Source organism: Haematobia irritans, chromosome 2, assembly GCF_050003625.1.
Source record: "Haematobia irritans isolate KBUSLIRL chromosome 2, ASM5000362v1, whole genome shotgun sequence".
NCBI lineage: Eukaryota > Metazoa > Arthropoda > Insecta > Diptera > Muscidae > Haematobia > Haematobia irritans.
In genome coordinates, this window is record NC_134398.1 from 51,070,960 (window position 1) to 51,091,516 (window position 20,557).

Below are 20,557 nucleotides of genomic sequence, written 5' to 3' on the forward strand. Positions count from 1 at the left end.
GTTATGCCGGTTATTCAATTTTTTAAAACACAGTCCGCCGGTTTTAAAAAATGGTCCGGTTTTTAGAACCGAGAAAAACCGACTTAAAAAAAACGGTTTTTTGATCACTCTACAAGTATGACAGATTGGTGAACCACAGGGAACTACACTTTGCTGAAACCAATCTTTAGCAATCAATTTAAAATTCCAATGGAGTGCCCACCAGATTTATGCGGACTTAAGTTTCTAAAGAGGTGGTTTCAAAGTTGATGGGAATGTATGGCTTGATATCAACCCCAAAACCGTAAAACTCAACAACAGTGTTGCCAGTATTGGAGATTGTTCTTCATTTCTAAATCTCCATCAAAATTTCTAGGGATAATTTTTATGTATATAAAAAAACAGTTTAAACTACCATATATTTAAATTTTATCTTAACATATTATGAAAGATATTAACAATAAACCTATAGGCATACATATTTTTTGTTTTTGATACAAAATTTGTTTGTTATTGCTGTTGCTATTTTTATCAATGTCAATCATTTTATATCCCAATTAAGAACAGTTGTTCCTAATTTAATGATGCCTTGTAGGCTTTCATGTTATAATTAAACTTTAAAATTATACACATATATATGTATAAATGTCTTACATTTCCTGCTATCCCACATGTTATATGCCAACGAGAGAGAAAGAGAGAGAGAGAGAGGAGGCTTATTTTGTTCCTTTCCTGCAAACAAACGATAGATTTTTGTCAAATTTCAAATTGACATTGAACTTTTTGTCGTTGTCGTTGTCGTCGTCGCATCATCATTGATGCGTTGATTGCATTGTGTTCTTCTTCGTCGAAGGGAGTTTTGAACAGAACTGTCGTTCTTTGTCTTCTTAATATTATAATTTATTGTATTTTAATGCCGAACATCATGTAATGTGGCCCCATCTTCCCATTTGAACAATGGCAGAGACATTAACTTGAAAATCGACATTGCCACCGTTACTGTGCCGTGCCATAATTTTGGCTGATGCGGGGAAAACAACGTTCCAAAAAAAATTCCCAATAAAGGCATTAGTTGAGAAAGTGATAGGGTATTTTTATATGCGTTTTTGTAATTCTTGGGAAATATACGAAAATTTTCTGGGATTCTAGGATTCCCCAATTGATACCGTTATTTAGAAATAAGTCTTTATCCGAAGTTTTCCAGTATATGTGTCCGTGATACAAAATTTTCTTGACACGCGTGAATCATGTAAGTCGTGGACGACTTTAATACCCAGAGAAGGAATATGATCACTTGAAACATGTCTCAAGATCATAATGTCGCTTTATCACGGGGAACATTTAACATGTTTATCGTAACCATATTACTTTCTCGGAATTATGTGTCTAATGTCCATGCTCCATGTTCCTCGTGAAAAACTAACATTATGTTCTTGAAACATGATTGCAAATTTAACTGCACTGAAAAAGAATATTGACCTAATATGGAATATTATGAAACCTAAATTTGAGGACTCGAAATTTATGTCATGTTAAGGAAAAATTTCTTTAAAATAATTAAAAGACATTTATAATCTTTGTATCAAAAAAATTTTAAACTAAATTTAGGACACAACTTTTGGAAATTTTCGTCCCTCTGTTGAAGTCATAGGTCTTTGGTGCAAGGCAAAATTTCCTTTAAGTAAAAAAAAAATTTAACGATTTCTTTAATCGTCTTAAAATCAACTGATATATTGAATCTTTACATTTAAGAAAAAAACGCTTCAAATATAGGCTAAGACTTTATTTAAGAATTCGCATCTTTCGTTTAGTTTTTTTTTTGCAGTAAAAAAACTTTTTTACATTGAAGTATCTGTTGTAATTTGGATTTTGAAAATGGAATTTGTTTGAACATGAATTTTTTTGTTAATAAATCGCAAACAGAAATTAAAAATTCGATGAATGAGATATTTATCCTAATTTTAGTTATATTTATACTAAATTTAAATCCTCAAAAAATATATTTACTTTAAAGAAGCCGTATCTTTGGCTCGGGATCAATACAAAAATCCTTAAAGAAATATCAAAATCTTTTGATTCATGTAAACTTTTTTTTTGGGTGTAGAATTGTCATTCCCTGAATTTGCGTGAGCGTAATTATCGAACGTGAATCCCAATTAGTAAAAATGTTTCATAATGAGTGTTCATGAGAGAAATTTCAGTCGCGCGTTCAACTCTAATTTCACTGAAAAAAACCCCATTCCCGTTTACAAAGATTTTGTCTTTACTTTAAAAAATTTGGTATTGATTCCGAGCCAAAGAAGCGGAGAATACAAGTAAGGACACTTTTAAGACACAATTCTCTTTTAAATTTGGGTTTTGTGTGCTTGCTCCTAGGAAGCAAATTTTAATTTTTCTTTTTTCATCTTTTTTTCTTCATATGCTATCAAAGTCCTTTAAAAAGGAATTAACGACAACTTTATTTTCCAAATTTAGACTCAACTCCAGTAGAAATTAGACTATGTTTCATGTAAAAAACGTCGTTAAAATAAAGTGTTGAAAAACATGTAATATTTTTCAACGAGTTTTTAGTTTGTAGTCAAGATGCAAAAAAACAACAAATTTAAAGACAATTTCATTAATTTTAAAGAATTTTTCTGAATTTTTAAAGTCAAGTTAAGTTTACCCCAAAAAAGTTGTCTTTCATATTATGATACCCATTTTTAAGTCAAATCACTTAATCATAAGGACAATACAACTTCATCGAAAAGTTTATCGACTGTTGGATAAAGATAAAAACTTAATGTTGGAGAAATGCATCTTTTATGCTAAGCAAAATTTACATTCGTATTTTAAAGACATGAAATCTTTGACCTCACGACAATATTTTTTTCAGTGTTGGAACCGCTACGAGAAAGGTGAAAATCTTTGGATACAAGCAAACTTTTTTTGAGTGTTGAATTGTCATTCCCTGAATATGCGTAAGCGTAAATATTGAACGTGATTCCCAATCAGTAAAACTGTTTCATAGCGAGTGTTCATGAGAGAAATTTCAGTCGCGCGTTCAACTCTAATTTGGAACCGCTACGATGCATTTCAAACTGCATTATTCACGGAAATGATGGCATCAATCACTAATGCCATTTTAAAAAACAATTGATCCAACTGATTCCTGCTGACAAAAAAAAAATATTTTTTGTCTTCAATCACGAAATTAATTGACCAATTAATTTTTAATTGAAATGTCTTCAATCACAGAAATTATAGTATCAATCACCAAAGCCAATTAAAAAAGTAATTGTTCCAATTAAATAATTAATTGATATTATTAATTGTTGTAATTGATTTTTGATTCAATTAAAAATTTTGTTGAACCAATCAATTTTTTTAATTGAATATATTTTAAACATTAAAATTCCCTTACAATTAAAATTGTAATTGGAAATTTTTGATAATATTTTTTCTGCAAGCACACAAAAAAATAATTATTCGTTTCAATTAGAAATGTCTTCAGTCACAGAAATGATAGTAAAAAATAATTGATCCAATTAAAAAATTAATTGAAAATATTTTGGAGAATTTTTTCACTGTGTGATTGATGTTTGTTTTAATAATTTTTAATCAAAACAAAAATCAATTGAATCAAATAATTATAATAAAATTGAAATAAATTTATTTTTTTTATACCCTCCACCATAGGATGAGGGGGTATATTAACTTTGTCATTCCGTTTGTAACACATCGAAATAAGATCCCATAAAGTATATATATTCCGGGTCGTGGTGAAATTCTGAGTCGATCTAAGCATGTCCGTCCGTCCGTCCGTCTGTTGAAATCACGCTAACTTCCGAATGAAACAAGCTATCGACTTGAAACTTGGCACAAGTAGTTGTTATTGATGTAGGTCGGATGGTATTGCAAATGGGCCATATCGGACCACTTTTACGTATAGCCCCCATATAAACCGACGCTCAGATTTGGCTTGCGGAGCCTCTTGGAGGAGAAAAATGTATCCGATCCGGTTGAAATTTGGTACATGGTGTTAGTATATGGCATATAACAACCATGTAAAAATTAGTCCACATAGGTTCATAATTATATATAGCCCCCATATAATCCGATCCTCTGATTTGGCTTACGGAGCCTCTAAAAGAAGCAAATTTCATCCGATCCGGCTGAAATTTGGTACATGTTGTTAGTATATGGTCTCTAACAACCATACAAAAATTGGTCCACATCGGTCCATAATTATATATAGCCCCCATATAAACCGATCCCCATATTTGACCTCTGGAGCCTCATGGATGAGCAAAATTCATCCGATTCAGTTGAAGTTTGTTACTTGGTGTTAGTATATGGTACCTAACAATCGTGCAAAAATTGGTCCACATCGGTCCATAATTATATATAGCCCCCATATAAACCGATCCCCATATTTGACCTCAGGAGCCTCATGGATGAGCAAAATTCATCCGATTCAGTTGAAGTTTGGTACTTGGTGTTAGTATATGGTATCTAACATGTAGGAATTGGTCCATATCGGTCCATAATAATATGTAGCCCCCATATAAACCGATCCCCAGATTTGACCTCCGGAGCCCCTTGGAAGAGAAAAATTCACAAAATTTTGTCAAGATTTTATTTCTTTAGAAAATTTTATCAAAATTTTATTTCTAAAGAAAATTTTGTCAAAATTTTATTACTATACAAAATTTTTTCAAGTTTTTATTTCTATAGAAAATTTTGTCAAACTGAATTATATGCGTATTTAATCGCCCTTTTTTATACGTATGGACTAACTTACAATTGAGAAGACGGTGTTAAGAAGTTTTAAGATACCTTGCCATCGGCAAACCAAGTAATTCGATTGTGGATGACAGTCTTTCGTAGAAGTTTCTACACAATCCATGGTGAAGGGTACATAAGATTCGGCCTGGCCGAAATTACGGCCGTATATACTTGTTTTTTTTTTTTTTTTTTTAATTTAATAAAAATAAAACAAAAATTTTTATTGAAAAAATATTGGATTTTTTTTCTGTGTATGCCCCTTTTACAATTTGACTTGCATCCAAAGACCTTCTTTAAGCCTATTTGGCTTTAAATAAACCCATTTATATTACATGTTAGCCTGATACCGAAACAGGCAATTGACAAAAACAAATTATAATTAGATAAAACCCATTTATGTTTTTGTATCTAAAGTTACCTAAAGTTTTCATGAATTTCAAAAATTTTTTCTTCATAAGTTCATTTTAGGCTTTCTCCATTCGCTATAAATTTCAATAAAATTTTTAAAAATTTTGATGTAACAAAAATGAAAACTTAAACTGAATTAAAATAAGTTGTCATTTCTCCAAAATATTGTCCTTTTTGGTAGGCTAAATATTTACTGGACCACCGCCGTCTAGATAAATGTTACAAATCTCAAATACTACCCAAATGTGAAAAAATCTCAGGAATTTCCATCCCCGCATTATGGAGATGAAATCCCTAAACAGCATCCATGTCTCCGTCATAATCCAAAAAAAGTGTTTGTTTTTGGAAATTGTGCATGGAGTCATAATCTTCATAAATCTTTCGTTTAACTAGAGGAAAATTTTCTTTTGTCTGGCCTCCGCAGCATTTCCCTTTACGACCACCCTCACAAACCTTCATTTAACTCAAATGACTTTAGTTTTGTATATTTAGTCATTTATTATATTTGAAAATGGCCTTACGTTATTCTCGGATAATCACAATATATTATTTCAAGTTTGGCGTGTGTGTACATATATAGAGTAATTGGCACGAAGTGCTTCAAAGTGCCTTATTTTTTGTGAAAATATTTGTTATTATAATTGCCTTTCCGTTTCTTCAAATTGAAAAGTGAGCTTTTGACGTCGCGACTGTGTAATGATCCTCCTAAATTTTCACCTTCTAAATTTTGTGTAAATTGATGGAATATATTAAAAAATACATAATTTTCGTTTTCGCTGTACCCATCATTTGTAGAAAACGGAGCTTCAGAAGTTTGTAACGAAAACTATTTGTGTTTTCTATAAATGAAGTTTCTTTAAATTCACTTGTGTTTGCATTATACACTGGCTTATAAATAGATCTGCTTGGCTTTATGCGTTACATGAGTGCTTTCGTTCTGGCAAAAGGTAAAGAGAATGTTGTGAGAGCTAAATAGGTCATGTGGAAGTGAGAGAGATATGGTGAAAATTACACTGAAAAAAAAGCATACTCGGTTCCAAAGATTTTGTCTTTACTTTAAAAAATTTGGTATTGATTCCGAGCCAAAGAAGCGGAGAATACTTTTAAGACACAATTCTCTTTTAAATTTAGGTTTTGTGTACTTGCTTCTAGGAAGCAAATTTTAATTTTTCGCTTTCTCAGCTTTTTTTCTTCATATGCTATCAAAGTCCTTTAAAAACGAGTTAACGGCAACTTTATTTTCCAAATTAGGACTCGACTGGAATTTCATTAAATTTAAAGAATTTTTCTGAATTAATAAAGTCAAGTTGACCTTAGCCTATAAATTTTTTCTTTCATGTTAAGATACCCATTTTTAAGTCAAATCACTTAATTATAAGGACAATATAACTTCATTGAAAAATTTTTCGACTTTTGGACAAGCAAAATAACTTTATTTTAGAGAAATGCGTCTTCTATGCTAAGCAAAAATTGCATTCGTATTTTAAAGACATGAAATCTTTGACCTCACGACAATATTTTTTTCAGTGTAATAAAAAACAAATGAGCTAATATTTATTAATTTGTTTTTACATCCTGTAAAAGGCGTGAAAGTTTATCAAAAAAAAAAAAAGAATTATTCATCCAAATAAATCTTTTAACCAAAAAAATAAATTTCCAAACGATTTTGGATGGACCACAATTTTAAACTTTTTGTCCTTTTATTGTTCTCTATTAAGGTCTAAAGAGGATAGCCCATCTAATTGTGTAATACTTGTTTTTTGAAATTTCTTATAGCCCGAAAAGACATCAGTATAAGTAAATTGCTGTACCTTATTCTTGTTAATGAACTATTTCTAACTGCTTTCTGTTTAGGATTGTTTTTACTGAAACAAGTTAATTTTATTATTTTACACACAAATTTAACTTAATGGAAATAATTTTTTTCCTTTTGTTTCGAAGGCACTTTTTTCTGGGTGTATTATAACTAAGTAATTATAAGTTAATTCTCCGATATAAATAGAAAATAATTCTTTGCGAACATAATTTTCAATTATATTTGTATATAGTTTTTTTACTTTAATTAAAATTAAATTCAATCACGAAATTAATTGATACAATTATTTTTTAATTGAAATTTTTCAATTACGAAAATTATAGTATCAATCACAGAATTAATTAGTAATAAAAATTCTACTTGACTAAAAAAATAATTGATTTTTTCTAACGTTTCGATAATTTTTTAAATTGGTTTTGATTTTGGTCGAACTAATTGCCTTAATTAAAAAAAGTTTCTCTCCTGTTGTATATGCTATTTATAGTAACTTTTCTTCAAGATAAAATACTTTTTTCATTTTACACGACTTTATACTGTCTTATGAATTTTCCGACTGTAATTATACACAGAAAAAAAATTTCACGAAAATGTTTCCTTTATTTGGAGTTTTAAAAAATATTCCATTAAAAATTTAATTGATTCAACAATTTTTTTATTGAAGCAAAAATCAATCAGAACAATTAATAGTATCAATTAGTTTTTTGTTCGAATTTCAATTAATTTTTTAATTGATACTATCATTTTTGTGGTTGAAGAAATTTTAATTAAAAATTAATTGGATCAATTAATTTCATGATAGAAGATAAAACAAATTTTTTGTGTGTAATTAGGTTGTTTAGATTCAAAATTTTAATGAACCAATGAATAGTATGAAACTAAAATTTTTAATTATATTTTTAATTGGAAATATTTATTTATTTATTTATTAAAAATGTTTGTTGGGATAATTATATTATGTTAATTAAAAGAAAATAATAAAAAAATTATTTTTTTCAATTTGTTTAAAGTTGGGTATAGGGGATTGGCGACGGTGGCTGTTTGGAGAGAGAGCGAAGTGGACACGAATTCTTGGAGTAGTGTGTGGCTTAAGAGAATTGTGGAATATCAGTGGGTGGAATAATATCTCAGTGTATGAGAAATTATACCACCAAGTCGAGCAACAGGGAACACTAATAGAAAAAGTTTCGTTATATTAACGAAAGTCAGCCAATGAAACAAATTCGTTAATACAACGAATTTTTTCGTTAATATAACGAATTTTCTGCAAAACAACGTAACGTTTCGTACTATTAACGAATATTTTCATTGCATTAATGAAAATGTTTCGTTATATCAATGAACATTTTTCGTTGGATGACTTTTGATGAAATTTTCTTTGTGTTAAGATAAGAAAGTAAAGACGAGTATTACAATTTTGAAGTAGTGTGGATTTATTGAGGGGTATGCTCACCGTTTGAGTTATTAAAAGGAATAGAATGATTTGCAGTAATTTAACTATCCAAGAAACTTAAGATATAAAGTTACAATTCACAATAAAGCATTTCGATTAGTTGGCAATTTCGATGAATCTTAAAACTATTTCATAGATTTTTCTATAACAAAATTCACACTAGTTCAGTTTAGATACAAAAATATATTCCGTTGAATTCAAATAAAATCATTACAAAAAATAAGTCTAAACATTGATTTAGACACAATTCAATCGACTGTTTAATTGAAAATATTTTGGTATCCAATTTCATTGAACTTTTTAATTAGAAGTGTAATCTGTTATTCGTTTCGTTATTGTAGAAAGAAATTCCATGCATGCTTTAAGTTAAAACATTTGCCTTTGGAAATGTTTTCATTAAAATTGATTCTTTTTAAAAATTCAATAATATTATGTTGTTTCCATTTAGTATAATTAACTATAATAACTTGTTTATATTTAGTTAAATTTTGCTTAATTTTATAACATATAATTTTATTTTAATTATGAACCAAAATGGTCCAACAAAACGCTACAATTACCCAGCAAAAAAGCGTCGCCAAAAAAGTAAAGAAAATGATCTTTTTGGATACGGAAGTGGTGTAAAATTGACGCAGAAGCGATGAATTTAACATGGGCTTGTCATAGGACGGAAGTTCTCCATTTCAACAGCCGTTGCACTGAATTTGCATCACTTTTTTAGGTGTGATCCGAATTCAATGTTTTGGATGTAAATTAAAAAATTCTGTCATAATTTGGAAAATAAATAATTTGTATATCTTTTTATAATTTTGAATGGATTCTAACGCTTGTCGGATAGGTTTGACCTCAAATATTTTCAAAAAATCATAATTTTTTCGGATTGGATTTAGCATTTTTTTCAACAAAATTTAAATGATTTGTACCATTTTATAAATTCTTTCCCTGTTTTTAACCTATTTAAAACAAAAAAAAGTTAAAATTACCCATTAAAAGTAAGAAAAACCCAAGTTATAAAACATTGAATTAAAAGAACTTCCTGGGTAGTTAAAATAAAGAACATCATTGGGAGTGCATCTTCTGGAAGTGCTTTTAAAGTTGTGCCTTTGGAAGAACTTCCAATTTTTTTTTTGCTGGGTAATTCAACATATTTTTGTTAATGACAATTTTCTCGTCTGTGTGTTTGCACCATTTCTTTGAGAAGAAGGCGGATAAATGAAATTAATGTGTCACAGTATTTTCTAAACTGGGCTAATGTCCTAAAATACAGCAATGATAGATTCCAAATGGCTTTTTGTCTACCTTTTCTCATGCCAATGTTTTCATTTTATACACAATTGAAAAGGAATTTAATGACCAATGACCAAGAAATTTAATGACCATTTGAAATGGCTCTTATAAGATGATTGTTTTAATTGCCTTTATAAATAAATTGTCAGTGACGGTGGATGCATTAAGTCTTACCAGAAGACTACCACTTGGAAATGTATCTCATGGATCATGGATTTCATTTTCAACTTTTCAGAAAGCTTTTTTTTTCTAATCAAAAGTCATTCATCACACAAATAACTGAGTTAAGTGAAAACTTAAAACTTGGTCATCTTTAAGAGTAAAACTCTTCGGATGACTTAGATTCTTTTAAATACTATCTTCATGGTTGTATTTTCCCATTTAACAAAAGACACCATCATTTTCAATAAACTTGGAAATTCTTGGAAAAATAGTAGATCGTCTCTTATCAATAATTGAGGTGTATACGTGTGTGTGAATGGCTATAAAAAGTGGCCATAAGTATTTCAAATAAATTTCTTCTTTCTTTCTTTTTTTCTTTCGAATGTATCTCAAGCATTTCAGCATCATCGTTGCCATCAACACCATGGGTTTGTCAATCTTATCATTATGTCGATCATGTTGTCGAACAATATATTAAAGAGCCCCTCATCTATTCCCTCCATAGCAGCAGTTATTATTGAATAAAAAAAAAATCTTTTATTCGTTGTTTTCCAATCATTTCTATTACCCGCATCCATCAAATTTGATGAAGTGCATCGCTTGTTGTTTCCTTATTTTACAATGGGGTGAGGTGAAATCCATATGTGTGCCCCAAAAGCCATGCATTTCTCATTCCTAGCTTTGTTTATTCATTGATCGATGTGGCTGGCTCTACTTTGACCTTTATATATATTTTTTTGGAGATTTATTTTATCTTCTCAAGCCCTGGCGGTCACTTCCAATCTTGAAATATCTAAAAAGCTTTGGTCAATGACATGATTGATTGGTTTTTATTGAAGTAACGCACAACGGGATTTCTATGTCATGATTTTATTATCACATGTGGTGAGAATTAAACAGAAACACGAGAAGGAATGTTGGGAAGCAGATGTTAATATCTTTTTCATGGAGAAATTACTTTTGATTTTCTTTGGGGGAGAAAAGATTAATAGGTTAAAGGTGGAGGTGGAAGTAGCTATGATGGTAGAGATATTAGGTTAAAACCCGATTTGGTCATGATTCTTTACAAGAAATAATTGAGGACAGATTTTCCTATCAGGGAGCGATATCTTTAAATTAAATGAAATATTGAATCTTTGGATTTAAAATAAAAAAACTTCAAATATAGGTTAATGCTTAATCTTAAAAAATTTAAGATTTTTCATCTTTTCATTCTTTTTTTTCTTTAAATTAAGAAAGTGTTTCTTTTTACTATGAAGTTTTTTTTTTAATTTGAATTTTTAAACTGACGCTTATTTGTACATGTATGGCTTTGTAAATATATCGCAAGAAGAGCATATCACCAACAATTTCCTATTAAAAATATAATTGCAATTGACCACGTAATCAATTAAAAATTATCTGATACAATTATATTTTTCATAAAAATAAAAAAATAATTCCGTGAAGAAAATGGTTGTATTTAACAGGGTGGCTGATAAGTCCCTTCAAGAGCGATACAATGATTATAACGACCTTCCAATTTTTTGATACCATTTTGGTAGTACTCCTTCGGTTTTGCCTCAAAATAGGCCTCAGTTTCGGCGATCACCTCTTCATTGCAGCCAAATTTTTTCCCTGCGAGCATCCTTTTGAGGTCTGAGAACAAGAAAAAGTCGCTGGGGGCCAGATCTGCAGAATACGGTGAGTGGGGAAGCAATTCGAAGCCCAATTCATGAATTTTTGCCATCGTTCTCAATGACTTGTGGCACGGTGCGTTGTCTTGGTGGAACAACACTTTCTTCTTCTTCATATAGGGCCGTTTTGCCGCGATTTCGACCTTCAAACGCTCCAATAACGCCATATAATAGTCATTGTTGATGATTTTTCCCTTCTCAAGATAATCGATAAAAATTATTCCATGCGCATCCCAAAAAACAGAGGCCATTACTTTGCCAGCGGACTTTTGAGTCTTTCCACGCTTCGGAGACGGTTCACCGGTCGCTGTCCACTCAGCCGACTGTCGATTGGACTCAGGAGTGTAGTGATGGAGCCATGTTTCATCCATTGTCACATATCGATGGAAAAACTCGGGTGTATTACGAGTTAACAGCTGCAAACACCGCTCAGCATCATCAACACGTTGTTGTTTTTGGTCAAATGTGAGCTCGCGCGGCACTTATTTTGCACATTTCCGCATATCGAAATATTGATGAATGATATGACCAACACGTTCCTTTGATATCTTTAAGGCCTCTGCTATCTCGATCAACTTCATTTTACGGTCATTCAAAATCATTTTGTGGATTTTTTTTGATGTTTTCGTCGGTAACCACCTCTTTCGGGCGTCCGCTGCGTTCACCGTCCTCCGTGCTCATTTCACCACGCTTGAATTTTGCGTACCAATCAATTATTGTTTATTTCCCTGGGACAGAGTCTGGAAACTCATTATCAAGCCAAGTTTTTGCTTCCACCGTATTTTTTCCCATCAGAAAACAGTATTTTATCAAAACACGAAATTCCTTTTTTCATTTTTTCACAATAACAAAAGTTGCTTCACAAAAGACGCTCTATCTCACAAACTAATTGACTTACAGACGTTAAATTTTGACACGAATCATTTGAAGGTTGGTACTATATAAAAATAATATGCATTTAATACTAGCGACGCCATCTATGTGTCAGACCGGGGACTTATCAGCAAACATGTTAATTGTAATACTAATTGTCTCATTTAACATTTTAATTAGATAAAAAAAATTTTAAAATAAAAAAAAATAACTAATACAATTGCATTTTTAAACAAATTAAAACATTTTATCAGTGAAGAAAATGATTTTAGGTATTTAATTAAAATATTAATTGTCTCGTTTAACATTTTAATTAACTAAAAAGTATTTCAAATAAATAGAATTAATGGATACAATTGCATTTTTAATCAAATTAAAAAATTTTATCAGTGAAGAAAATGATTTTCTGCATTTAGTAAAAATATTAATAGTCTCATTTAACATTTTAATTAAATAAAAAATATTTAAAATTAAAAAAATAATTGATAATTTTGGTCGGAAATAATTAGTTTTATATATACTGAAAAAAAAAAATATCACCAAAATATTTCTAATTAAAAAGTTGATTAAAGTTGAAAAGGTAATCAATTAAAAAAATAATATTAAAATTATCTTTTTAATCCAATTAAAAAATGATATCAATCAAGCAAATTATTGAATTTTTTTATATTTTCAATTAAAATATTAATTATCCCAATTATTTTTTTAATTAAAACAAAAAATTCAATTAAAAACATAATTAAACATTTCATTCGGAAATAATTAGTTTCATACTATTCTCTGGTTCCTTAAATTTTTACTGAAATCTAAAGAAAAATTCAACTATAACTATAATCGGAAAATTCATAAGAAAGTATATAGTAAACTTATATAAAATTACAGGAAATTTGTTTCATCTAAAGGAAAAATAATTATAAATAAATAAAAAATAACACAATATATAAATGATTGTTGCAATTAAAAAATTAATAGAGTTTTTCGGCCAAAATCAATTAAATTGTAGACACTTTATTCATTAACCGAACCAATTTTTACTCAAATCCAAAGAGAAGTCCAATTATAATTGGAAAATATATACAAAAATCCTAAGTTCAACTTTTTAAAAAATTACAAAAACAAAAGTATTTCACCAAAAGATAAAAATACAATAAGAATTAAATTACAAAATGAAAATCATTAATTGAAAGTGCTTAAGAAATAAATTAATTTTTTGACACTGAAAAAAAAACTTTAGTTCAATCTCCAAATTAATTGACCCAGTTCATTTTTTGATTGAAATTTCTTCAATCACGAAAATAATATTATCAATCACATATTTGAATAGAAATAAAAAATTGTTTAAATGGTTGAATTAAAAATTTAATTAACTATGGATGAAAAAGCCAATTCAGTTTTTAATAGAGTACATCAATTATTTATTATAATTATTTTTATTTATTTATTTATAATTGTTTTTCATAAAATAACTTCTTGCAATTTTACAAGAGTTTATACTTTCTTACGAATTTTCCGTTTGCATTTTTTTATACTTTCTTATGAATTTTCCGTTTGCATTTTTCTTCTGATCTAACCTAATTTTTTTCGAATAAAGTTTTCAATTATTTTTTTAATTGGAAATATATTTTTGTATTTAATTTAAATGTTACTTGGGATAATTATTGTTTTAAATAAAAATGTAAAAATATAGCCTTTCAAACCTTTTTAAATGAAAAAACGGCATAATTTAAACTTGAAGGGGAGTTAGAATTTGGAATTGTAATTTGTGGTTAGCATGTTTATGCAGGACTTTAATATAACAATGCGACAACAAATAGAAAAATGAAGAGAATGAGTTTTGTGTCCCAATTGGGTTACCACGTTTATGTAGGACTTTAATATATCACAGCGAGAAAATATAGAAAAAATTAATAAATTATGATTTGTGTCTTAATATCAAGTAAATAAAAAGTGAATAGTGTAATTTTCTGCTTCTCGGAACAATTTAAAAAAGACCAAACCTTTTGTACTGGTTAAGCTTATTTTTCAGTGTAGAACATTCTAACATCCCCTATGTGGCTTTAATAAAAATATGGTGTCGATTTTTTAAATTAAACTATTTCTACCATTTTGTCGAATACAAACAAAAAACAGTGAACTCATCAGGAAGGACAATTTTGGTTTATTTTAGAAAATTTAGGTTAATTTTAGAAAATTCTACCTAAGCTGTATTACAAGCGCAGATATCACGCGAATTTATTTATTATAAATAATTATAAGTTTGAAGTAAAAAACTGGAGTTCAAAATTGCAAAAATGTTCTTAGTACACTCAAAAAAAGTTTACTTGGATCCAAAGATTTTGACCTTCCCGTAAGGATTTTGGTATTGATTCTGAGCCAAAGATGCGGCTTCTTTAAAATAAAGAAATTTTTTAGCGACCCATCTGGCTTTAAATCTAGGACCAATAAAATTAAAATTAGGATACAGATCTCATTTATAAAATTTTCATTCTCTTTTCGCGGTTTATTAATAAAGGTACTCACGTACAAACAAATGCCAGTTTAAAAAATCCAAATTATAGCCGATACTTCGAAGTCACAAATGTTTTCTTAATTTCAAAAAAAAACTTTAAATCAAAGATGCTAAATCCTCAAAATAAGTCTTAGCCTATATTTGAAGCGTTTTTATCTTAAATTTAAAGTTACAATATTTCAGTTAATTTAAGGACTACTTCTTTAAATCAAAAATGTGCTTCTTTACATTAAGGAAAATTAGCCTTAGTTCAAAGAAATGGACTTTAACGGAGGGACGCAAATTTACAAAATTTGTATCCTAAATTTAATGAAAAAAATATTTGAAGCAAACATTAAAAACTTTATTTTAATTAAAATTTCATTATTGTAAAGAAATTTGTCCTTAATATTTTGTAAATTTTGTTAGTACGAAGTACACATAGCGTACTCTAGGACATGTAATGCAGTGTTGCCGGGCGATACCAAATCTTAAGAAAAAACCCCTAAATTGGTCTAGGTTTTTTTCAAAAACCCCAAAAAATTTAAGAATGTAAAAAGTACACAAAGGATCCCAAATTTAGTGAAGATATACTGAAAGAAGAGTTTTCTTTTAAAAAAATTTAAAAAAAATCTTTTGAAGTAAATAAAAAATAAAATTTGCTCTTTAAAAAAATACTTTATAACAAAAGACAATTTCGTTTGTTTAAAATTTCGTCCCTGAAGAAATTATTTTTTCTTTGCATGTAATAATACAATATCAATTTGCTTGAGAATTGTTCCACTTTATAAGGTATAAGATATTTCTTTACCCCCAAAAATCCCCCTAAATAAATGTTACCCCTAAAAATCCCCCTAAACGTGAAAACCCCCTAAATTTGGGTGGAAACCCCTAACCTGGCAACACTGATGTAATGATATAATGGCTTATTTATTAGCCTATCATTACAAGTTTTTTATGGGGTTTGGAAAGTTTTAAAATGTCCAAAATGGTTGAGCTCTTTCGGAGTTCCACATCCTCATCAATTCCTTTTATTGAACGATGTACTAATTTCAATTATTAGACTAAATTCATAAAGCGAGAGAACAAGCTTTAAAAATCCAACATATCTAAACATAAAATTCTCATGAACTAAAATAGAGCCATTACTGGCTTTAGTTTAGGGTTCACTCTTTTGAGTGTAGTAAAAAGTCAACTTTCCATTTGGAGGACACGTTCGACAACTGTATTATCAATTCCAATTTAACAATTTTTAGTAAAAGAATTTGGCAACTCTGGCCAAAAGTCGTGTATTAATTAAAATTATAATTTGCGTTCTAACGATTAGAGATCAATTAAAAATATTAATACCAACAAATTATGCGATTAATGATAGCAATTTTGTCTATGTACTTATTCCTATATATCCCAAACACTTTAAGTTCTTAACCTTTAAAATAAAATAATAAATTTTCCCTAGTCCTCTTAAATATAAGTTTTCAACAACTCATTTTATATAAACTAATTGAACGTTCATTGATCTTTTTTTTTAATGGACATTAACAAATGCCATAAAATGGAAACACCACAGAGACCTTCTTCTATGGCCACTTTTACCGAATGGTAAGTGTGAAGAGGAGCGGGGGTAACACAAAAATACATTGTTGATGATTTGGCTCGTTGTAGTAGTGTCTGTCATTCCCCTCTTGACACATTCTGTGTCTAAGCAAACTCCTTGAAACAAATCAGAAGCTGCAGTAAGTAGCATTAGCTATCAATAGTTTCTCTCTTTTCTTCTTTTCGTATAATAAAAAATAGCTCCCTGAGAGTTGTAACAAAATGCATATCATCAAAATAAATACAAAAATAAATAAAAACGCTGAAGATCGAAAGAAAAATGATTTCTTTTTTAACACTGCCGGTAATTACTGTTTACATCGAATGAAATGGAAAAAGAGTAGTAGTTAGTGGTATATGATGGGGAGAAGCAGCAGTGGTGATGAGACAATCAGATAATATCAACACACAAACAGTCAATTTAAGCATGGGATGTGAGAGTGCGAGGGGCGGTTATGTTGCTGTGATTGTTAGTTGTGGTGACGAAGATGCTTGAGATGATGGTGTTTCGAATGTTGCAAAGCAACGAACCATTTGTAGAACTCTTTATGTGTGTATGTGTGTGTTTGTTTGCTTAAACGAAGGCATATACAGCATGAATTAATTAATGGTGTCTCATGCTCAGTTTCCATTGCGGAAAAAGCTGTGATGAGACCCCCCTGACATTTTGCAGGAATTTTCTCTCCTCTATTTAAACCCAACTAATGCAAAATTTTGGAAAAAAAGAATATAAATAAAAAGAGCATAGAGCATGTAATTGTCGCAAAAACCATATATTTTGTCTTTGTAAAAATAATTTTCGAGCGGAGAAAAATATATGTTGGCAATAAGCATTTAAATGGTTCTCAAATGCCGCAAACATGTTCTATTATTTAAATGATAGAATTTGAGACCAATATATGGTCGGGAAAATCATGTACCTGACCATTACATTTTTTTTTCTTTTTTGCAGAGAGAAAAGTATTTTTACAGGTTACGTATCGTTACATGTCTAGAACCACTACATGGCCATAAAGACCATGTACATTGGTTTCGTGACCATTTAATTTTTTTGCAGCGAAAAGAATTTTATAAAAACATTGAGCAGGTACACACGATTTTCAATTTGCGGGTCAGTCGTGTGTTGATTGTTTCTTGGAATGGACGGAGAATACGGAATTACTGTGTTTTGTGTTAATTTATTTACTCAGAAGTGACACGTGGTTTTATGTGAACACAAAAAAGGAAAGTGTAATTGAAAAAAAATGTACCTGTTTTTTGTTCTGCATTTTGATACATGGTATAATTTATTTTTATTTGCAGTTACATGATGACTGCTTTGGTACATTTGATGGGCACGAAGTAAATTTGGAATGATTACTTATTGTTGAAATTGAACCAAAATAGAATGTGTAGAAATATACAAAATACAAATAAAGCATGAATTAGTTTTTAAAAAAATAAAAACAAATAAATAAAATTAATTTTATGGCGTCCTTTTTTCGACGACGAAAAAGGTTTTTTTAACTGGAAGAAAAACATTTTTGACGAATACCATAACATTTTAATGGAAACAAAATTCTTTTTTTATCAATATAATAACATTTTAGATGAGGACAATTTTATTTTTCTTAGAACCATGGTCACTGAGCCAACATGGTTGCAGTTGAATTTGTTACATGGTTGCCGCAAAAATAGCTCCTATCATATTATTTTGCTCTTCGAATATGATTGTGACAATCATGTTTCTTCTCTGCGTGTGGTCACTTTATCATGTTGAAAAAAAATCCCCGGCTCCAGAGATTTTCGATCTTTAGACTGAGTATTTAGAGATTGATTCGGAAAAAATCCAACCCAAGTGTAAGATGCATTTTTTTTTTAGTTTTGCCTGCTTGAACACAAAATTGTACACATTAGTTTTATTTTTTCCTTTCTTTTTTAACATGTTATCCACAAATTCTTTTTTTGAACTTACACTGGACTTCAAGTTTAAATGATGACAAGTAAAAGGACTTTTTAAAATAAATTCATATCTAATTTTTGAACAAATTTTAGTTTTATAGTCAAGTCAAACTTGGAAATTTTATAGGACAATTTGACCTATATTCAAAAGAAATTTCTTTTATATAAAGATACTAACATTAAAATCGAATTACTAACTCCAAAGACTAAATGCCTTTACTAAAAAGTTTATCGACTTTTGGTCAAGTTAAAATCCTGTACCATATAAATAATTCTTTTGTCTAAGAAACAGGCGAATTCGTATTTTAAGAACATGAAATCTTTGTGGCAATATTTTTCACAGCTCATCTAAACTTAACTTACCAATTATTGATGGTTACTTTTGTAGGTCTGTGTCCTTTACAATCGAAGTGAAGATTTGTCGCACTATAATAAGGGATCAAAATAAATCAGCTGTATTGCGTGTGAAACTTATCATATGAATCAGTAACGCGTGTTAATTTAGATGAACCTCTACGCGAAATGGAAACAGCGTATAAAAACATTCAAGTCAGCTGTTTTGGTGATTTATTAGATAGCTGGGTCGAAAATTTTATATTTCCGCTGTGAATTTCAAAATCTTTGCATTTTCAATATATTAATAAGAAAAATACAATATTTCTTCTCTGCAATGAAAAAAATATTGTCGTAAGGCCAAAGATTTCATGTGCTTCAATATCAAATGCAAATTTTGCATAGCATAGATGTCGCATTCCTCTGATGTAAAGTTTTTTTCCTTGGTCAAAAGTCGATAATCTTTTCAATGAAGTCGCTTCCTTATAGTTATTTATTCGACTTAAAATTAGATGTCCGAACATGAAAGAAAATTCACTTTACTAAGGTCTACTTGGCTTTAATACTTCTCTAAAAATCTTCAAAATTAATTAAATTGTTAAATTTGTTGTCTTTTTTCGTTGTCTACAAAGCTAAAAAGCGCTTAAAAACAGGAGATGTTTTTTACACTTTATTTTAAAGACGTTCTTTACTTGAAACATTGCATAATTTATATATGAATATATATGAATATGAGAATATATATGAATATGAGAATTTAAGTTTAAGTTTTTAATTGACAAATCAATTGAAATTTGTTTTCTAGAATCAAGTACGCAAAACTCAAATTTAAAAGAGAATAGGGTGTTAAATGTGGCCTTAATTCAATTCGCCGCTTCTTTGGTACGAAATAAATACCAAAGTCACTAGTGTAAAAAGAATATCTTTGTAACAGGACAAGCATGAATATTTTCAGTGCGGATGTTGATTTTCAAATTATTTGAAATTCGTGTTATTTCTATATTTTATTCAACCCTTCAACCCTTACCGAATGTCTAAACTATCCTCGTCAATTACACACAAACTTAATTGGTGGCAAACTATATAAAATAAATGATTATTGTGAAGATGCATTTCTCTCGTAAATTGCTAGCAAATCACGACTTTTTTATAAAAAAAATACAACAAGAAGAAAGGAAGACATTCAGTTTGTTTGTACTTCAATTTCCAATTATATTTTCCCTTGAAATCTAAAATCAATGTTTTTACAAATTTATCAAAAAGCTCTTTTGTTAAATCAATGAATGTTAAATTTTTTGGAGAAAGAGAAATGTGAACATGAAAATTTGTGAGCACTGCATGATTTTTTTTAAAGTAATTTAATTTAAAAATCACCACTTATATTTATTCATTAAAATATAATTAGTGATTTGTAGTTGGACTATTTATAGATATTGAAAGGATCTTTATAATTTAGTGCTGCATAACCCAGCCGTGAGGGACTAAAAGAAAGCAGAGTGCTAATTTCTCCACAACATGTACCCAATGTTGCAAATTGGCATTAGCTGTTTAAGTACTAGTGCCATCATTTATAACACTTTACTACTTCTAATTTTATTTTATTGGCAAATTTGAAATAAGAAACGTCACTTTATCCAAATTCAACCTGGCACTACTAACTAATTTTTTCAATCACACACAAAACAATTTTTTTTTTGATTCAATCACGAAATTAATTGATCCAATTAATTTTTTAATTGAAATGTCTTCAATCACGAAAATGATAGTATCAATCACAGTTT

At 29.3% G+C, this 20,557-nt stretch overlaps 1 protein-coding gene across 1 annotated transcript in view; it reads left to right on the forward strand.

Moving 5' to 3' along the window:
• CdGAPr (GTPase-activating protein CdGAPr) overlaps positions 1-20,557 on the forward strand; it is a 287,380-nt gene that overhangs the window by 14,874 nt on the left and 251,949 nt on the right. The window lies entirely within an intron of this gene.